Raw genomic sequence first — 7250 nt, 5'->3', positions numbered from 1 at the left:
GGAAAACTTATTTAAAGGAACCGGGAGGACACTGAAGTCAAGGCTGGGAGGGCCTGGTGGTGTTATCTGTCCTCGTCCTTCATGGGAACACGTGGGTTGCTCAACAAGTGCTTCCCCCAGCACCCAGGCTGAGCACAAATGTGTCTCCTACCCCCTGAGGTTCTTCCAAACAGCAGCCAGGTGTTTTTACAGGGAAGTAAAAACAGAGTGCCCCCCAGTTTGAGTCACCCCCCAAAAAGTGGTGTTTTGTGTCAAGGGGCTGTTCTCCCTCACAAATGTTGCCCTTTGGGGAGCTCAGCTCACCAGTTTGGGGGAGCTGAGAACAGGCTTGGGTGTTTAGTCCCAGCTGTGCTCCACAGGGACAAAAACTGGGGCAAAGGCTGCTCCAGAGGGCCGAAAATGGGACAAAGGCTGGGGTTTGTACCTTGCTTTCTCTCTCTCCCCAGACAGACACAGGCTCGTGATGGAGAGTGAGTCACAGAACACGTCACCAGCAAACAAACTCTAGTAACCTCCTGTGAGCTGCATTTCACACTGCAAACGGGAAAGTTTTCCCAAAGCCAGGAGAACTTATCCACTAATCTCTTACTGGCAAGTACACTCTCTCCTCTTCCTCGTCACGACATCAGGGCTGTGCTATGCACGATATGCCCCCAGGTGCACCTTGAAAGGTCACCTCAAAACAAGGTACAAAGTTACAATGGGGTAATAAAACATTTCTGTCACTTTTGACAGGTCTGTCTGACCTGTTGCTAAAATTTATTTTTGACTTACACACACCCCAGACACACATTTAAATTGTAGCTGCTGAAACTTTCAGAAGTTGTTTTAAATATCTGTGGGGACTCTTGAGCAGAGCCACTGAGTGAAAAAGTCCAAAAAGGATTTATTTTGCAATGTGTGTTCACACTATTATGCCATCACTCATCTTTCATTCTGCTTAATAAGAAAACTTGTAAAAATGAAAAGAAAAAACTAAAAGCCTTATCATTGCTGAAATGCAATGGGTGAGAGCAGCAGGAATTTCCACATAAACTTGTCCCTGTTCTTAAGAAGTTGACTTCAATACAGTTCTGCTTAGAGATACTTTCAGGTCAGGCTGTATGTGACCTGTGGTGCCCTCACACCAAAAATTCTGTGTCAGGTATTTACAATGAAGTTGTAGGGCCAGCATTGGCTGGGCAAGCAAGTGTAAACAAAATAAAAATCAAAACCCAACAAAATAGTCAATGCACCATGTAGAAAAATATCCTAATGTTTAACAACTTCTTGTTGAAACTGTTTCACCCAATTAGTAAAAAGCCTGAGTGTGGCTGGTAGGAAAATTAGGTTACTTTAATAGAAAAAAAAAGTGCAGGTACCCTTCAGAACAAGTTTACTTTGCTTATTTTGCCCTAAAGAGGCTGTACAGAGGTGCCACCAGATTTTATTGGCAGCTCTTGGCCAATCTCTCAGGCCAAAGCAGTGCAGTGTGACAAGCACTGATCTCCCTCCCTGGTCTCTGGGTTTTTCCCTGGCAGAGCTTTTTCACAGCCTTCCTTCCCTTCTCTTTGGAGGCTGTTTACCTGCAGCTCATGGAAAAACAAAGTTTCATTACCTTCCTTCCCACTATTTACAAGCAGCTGGGAGAAGGCACTGCCTCCTCTGCTTCCTGCCACTCACGCCCATCATCTACAATTGTCTTTCCCACTCTAAATTGCTGCATTGTTTCATCAGCGGCATGGTTTGCCCCGCTTGTCAGCACGGTGCTTGTCATCCCGATTTTCTGGAGTGTTGTGCATTAATCCTCCCGTGGCATTGCTCAATGATTGCCCAAGCACAGCTGTTCTGAGCACTCCTGCCTGAATCACCCTGGTCCTTCCCATTGCTGATGTGGGAACCTTGGCCCTGAGACCCCGGTTTCTTCCCTCAGCTCCAGGCAGCAACTTGACTTTAGCGGCACTGCTTGTTTCCCTCCTTTTCCTTTCTTTCCTTTCTTTCTTTGGACAATGCCCTCAGGCACAAGGTGTGATCTTTGGGGATCTCCTATGCAGGGCCAGGAGTTGGACTCGATGATGCTTGAGGGTCCCTTCTAGCTCGGGACATTCTCTTTCCTTCTTTTCTTCTCTTTATTTCTGCCCTGGGTCCTCCTGTCATTTTTGGCACTACTGTAAAATAGCTGTGATTAATACTGCCTACTTTTAATTCTGAGTCACTCTAGTTTATTTTCTATTTTAAGAATTTTGGTATCAGTCAGCCTAGGGAGTGAGCAGCTGTTGCTCTTTCTGATGCCTGCATTTATTGACCAGGATGATTAATTACTTTAAAATTTCTATCTTAGCTTTAAAGTCAGTCACTTGAGATCCTCAATGGCTTTCACATATGTCAGCAGATCCTACAATTAACTGTTTAAAAGTGTGGTTTAGAATTTCCCAATGTGCAGAGGCAGTGGACACATCCTGATAGATAAATGAAGGAGCTCCCTCAAGCGGTGAAAAATATTGTTACCTGTTCCATGTAAATGTTTTCCTTTAAAAAAAGAAAAGGACATCAATGTGAGATTTAGAATGCAAATCCAGTTATAAATGTGGCATTGAGTGAGCTTCCATTTTTACATAACCAGAAATAATGGTGTGCATGTAAGACTGAGGCCAGAACTCAGTCAGGCAAGTGCTACAATTAAAAAGGAAATAATTCAAGAACCTGTGGAGGACTTCAGCCTGATCTGGTAATGCATGACTGAATTTTGGCAGGAAAGCCAAAAACTAGCTCCAGCAGATATCACATTTTTGAGGATGCCTGAAGTGTTTATAAATCATAAAGTTTGCTTTTAAAAACTCCGGCTCAAGCTTTCACAGTTTCTGCTATCATCATGTCAAGATTTTGTGCATAAATACCCTTGCTCCTTATTACTTTCTGTGAGGCATAGAGTTTTCAAAATATTTGGTGTGAGAGATTCAGATCAGCAAACTTTGGAGAACAGGCAGAAGCAGCAGCAGTTACACTCACTTTCCAAGCCAGGAAGCTGCTGCTGGTTTCGCTGGCAGATGAGTTAGAAAGAAATGCCCCCATCCCTCTCGGCAGAGGGCAGTGGTAACCTTACATCAGAATCACATTGCTTTTTGCTACTGAACTGAAATCATCCTTGGGGGGGAAAAAAAAGGAAAAAAAAAAAGTGAAGCCCTACTGCAAACCATCCTGGCTTCCTCTCCCGGCTCAGAAATTCAAGTGATGAACTTGCCGTGACCAAGCAGGAGGTGCAACAGCCAATTTAATTGCTGTGATTCCATTGCTGAAAGGGAAACCTGCATTGTTTTTTTGAGGAGTAATTAATTTTGCCTTTCCCTACCATTTTAGGTAATAGAATGAATCTTGCCAGCTGGGATGGTGTAATAGCTGGGCTTTTATTTGTTTAAGTTGAGGAGGTTATTTCTTCAGTATGTTTAAAAAGGAGGTGATCCTTCTAGTCTGGCTAAACATCAAACTATGAGAGGTATTGAACGTGTATAAATACTGTCTCACCCCACTAGCTGAACTGTGTGCTCTGAAGCTGTTCTTTACCCTCTCTGACACAGCTTTCTCTTTCTGTTGGGCTCAGAAACAATTTCGCCTGGGTCCCAACCACATTATATAATATCATTGTTCTCCTTGTGACACCAGCTCAAACCAGCCTCAGATTTATTCTGCAGCATACTCTGTTCCTTATTAAAAATGCATGAAAATATTGAACTGCCTCAATGAGAGGGTCTCTGAAGTTGTTTCAGCAGGAATACATGGAATTAAACGTGCAGTCAACCCTGGAAGGGTGACTTCAGAGAGATGCATTCCAGAACAAACAGATCTAGTTACCAGTATTGACTGTCCTGCATATAATGACTTTATAAATATTTTTGTGGAAACAGGGCACTGAACTTGGCCAGCATCTCCTTCCCACTCCTACAGCAGCAACTGTACATGTTCCTTGTGACTCCACAGACTGCCAGCTGTGTTACACACCTGGGACCCTCCCTTGTGAAGGTCAGACATTTTATACCTAATTTAATGGTGGCTTACTACTCTTGTGGTAATCTCTGCCTCTCTATTTTTCATAAGCACGTGCATAATTTTTCTTTTTCCTAAATAAATACAAACCAGTTTGCTATTGTTCTCCTCACAGCTGCTGAGGTGGAGAAAACAGTGTATGCCAGTATTCTGTATCACTTCCTCATCTCCCATTTATTTGCTACAAGTACAAATGTGCTGACTGCTGATGGACATGGAAGAGAATCAACGCTTCTGGAATTACAGGTCCAGGATGATTCCCAAGACAGCTGTTTGCAGGTAATCATGCAATTCTACCTGTTCTGTACTTTACAAAGTGCAGGTTCTGGGGAATAATAACTTTCTGTTTGCAGTAATCAAGTGGGAAAGATGTGAGACAAAAACCATGAGGTGCTATGGTGAGACTGGATCAGCCTTTTTGGGTATGAGATCCTCAGGTCATCAAAGAGAGACTTTGCAGAGAAATGTCAAGTAGGGAATGTTACATGAGGTACACCATGGAGAAGTCCAAGAGCTTTGAAATGGCAGCTGGAATCATAATGCCAAAAGTGATTGATGAAAAAAGTATAAGTACAGGGGGAAAAAATAATCCTCATCAAAACCAGGATATATTTCTCAGAGGAGAACAAATATCTCCATTAAGTCACAAAAGATTTACTCTCTGCTGTAAACTAAGAAAGAAAACAGGTTTTTACTCTCAGTGTCAGACGTTTCCTCTTTTCCACCTTGTTTTAATCTCTGCAAAAATAGATGACATGTACCAAAAGTCGTCCCAAGGAGGACACATTTCTAAATCTGCCCAGCCAGCTCTTTGGTTGTCTCCATGGCAATGAGGCAGCACATCCTGCTGCTCTCCCTTCTGTGAGTGCCTTTCCCAAGTTTGACACGGACTGACAACACTGTTCCTTTGTAGCTCCCCTGCCAAAAACCTCCCTTTTCTCTGCTCAAGGCCTGTCCCATCTGTTCCTTCCTGCTTCTCCCTGATTTTAGAAACACCTGGCTGGAAGGGGGAATCCATCCATTGCTTCTCTGCTGCAATGATTGAGGCCAAGGAGGGACTGCTGCTGGGTGTACAAGTGGAGGGACTGGAGAGGGCAGTACTTTCCTGTTTGGGAAGAAGTTTTGGATGATGGTAAGGGAGAACACTGCAGGGGCCAGGAGCATAAACAAAGCAGAAGGAAGGAAAATCCAGAATAGTCTCCCAAAAGAATCTCACTGAAACTTGGCACCACAGGCCATAGCAACAAATAGAGCAGTAAAGAATGTACAGACTTGGTACAAGGCAGTGCTCATTGAAGGAGATGACAAGCGTGAAGGAACACTTCCAAACCTCTGAATTCAGATAGATCTGTGTCACAGCTGAGTCTCTGGCAACTCTCAACAGCATTTTGCTCAAAGTGGAGAAAATAGGAGTTACAAAGCTGAAAGAGGAATTTTTGCTATCAGCTGAGGACTGGCAGAAATGGGAGGTTCTAACGGAACTACACCAGGAGGTGAAGCAATCTGCAGGGTTTGCTGCAGTTGATCTGCCTTGGGCTGAGTTGATGTGGTTACAAAAACATCTTTGTGCTCAGCACTATTCCGTTGTTGGCCTAGTGCCTTGAGGCTTACAAGCTTTGGAAATATGGATGAGGAGATGAAAACTTGAGCTTGTTTAAAGGATTTAAATCTGAAGATGGCAGGCCCAGGAGAGGGATTCTGAGTTCAGGCATGTAGGTCATGCAAGAGAGGTCTTGTCTTCACCAGAAAGTTAATGTGAAATATAGTAAAAATTCCTGTTAGTTCAATCCTTGCCCACACAAAAAATTCCCTCATTGCAAAAAGTGGCTGGAGAAACATAAATTGACAAAGCAACCAGAGAACAAGGTAAACCTTGAGTGAATTCACTTTGTCCTTTACCACTGCTGTTTCTCTACAGTAGGGACCCACATTGAGGACCACCATCAAAACATCCAGCAGTGCTCACTCCCCACAGTTTTTTCACTTGTGCTTTCCTTAGTGGCTGCTGACTCTGCTTTCTATTTGTGAGCTTATTGCCCCAGGTGCAAAAGGCTTCCAGTGTCCCCAGTACAAATCACCCATCTTCAGCACAAATCTTGGGTTTACTATTCTGCAACTGTGTCTAGCAAGACCTCAGTTTCCTGTGCCTGCTGATCAGACACCAAGTTATGGAAGAATCTCTGGCATGATGCTACTGTAGTCTATGGTTTTCAGAGCAAGGATCCAGGCTGAAAGCTTTCTGGTGACATTCCAAGTAAGCTGTCATGAGTAGAGAATCCAACACCCAAGACCTCAGTGCTTAGGGAAAATCAGAGGGTTTCATCTTCTCCAAAGAAAAGATTAGAACTATAAATGCTAACTCAGTAACTCCCCAGGAATGAGCATGTGCCATGCTGAGACTGAATGCATCATTAGCAATTCCCTGGGGCCGGATGTCTATTTCAGACTGCACAGTATAACGGCTCCAGGGAACACACAACCAGAGGATGCTGATAATTTCACAGTTTCTGCTTCCCTGTGAGGCAGAAAATAGAAGTGCTCTGAAGCTCTTTCCCAGGAACACAGAAGTAACGTTTTCAAAAGCCATCAAAAGCAGAGGAAGATAGGTGTGTTCTCTGCAATCTGGGAGAAAGGCAAACAGAATAATCTGCTGTGGTTGCTAAAGGAGCCTCTTGACTGATCAGCAAGCTGTGTGGACTGAAGCCATGGAACCTGTTCCTTGCAGGCAAGATTTTGGGGAGGCGTGTAATGTTGGCTCAGGTAGATGGATATCTCAGAAGCACATAGGGTCCACAGTGGATTCACACCACACCAGTGCCTCCCCTCACAGCACAGATTAAAATGCTTGTAGTACAGTCAGGTCAGGATGCTGGTGGAGGCAAAACCAACACCAAAGAAAGCTTCAAGCATTTGCAGCTCTTTAGTGTTCTACAGTACAACTTTGTATACCCTTCATCATTCATGCATTACACCTTTGGTACTGTACACCTGGCACTCCATGTCTCATTACCTTCAATGCTGTTCACCTGTCTGGCACAGCTGTAGCCCACTGGGGATGAGGCTCGGCTGCAACCCCACTCCCAGCTCCCACAAACTGTGTACCTACAAGGCATTCACACTTTATCACAAGCAACCCATGGGAAAAACTTCCAGGACAGATGACTCAAGGTAATTTGGTAGTGTGACTGCATCCTCAGAAAGAGCAGACAAAAAGGGAAAGGCAGACAGCC

This window comes from Passer montanus, unplaced genomic scaffold, assembly GCF_014805655.1.
Source record: "Passer montanus isolate IOZ18808 unplaced genomic scaffold, ASM1480565v1 scaffold71, whole genome shotgun sequence".
NCBI lineage: Eukaryota > Metazoa > Chordata > Aves > Passeriformes > Passeridae > Passer > Passer montanus.
This window is presented reverse-complemented; position numbering follows the sequence as displayed.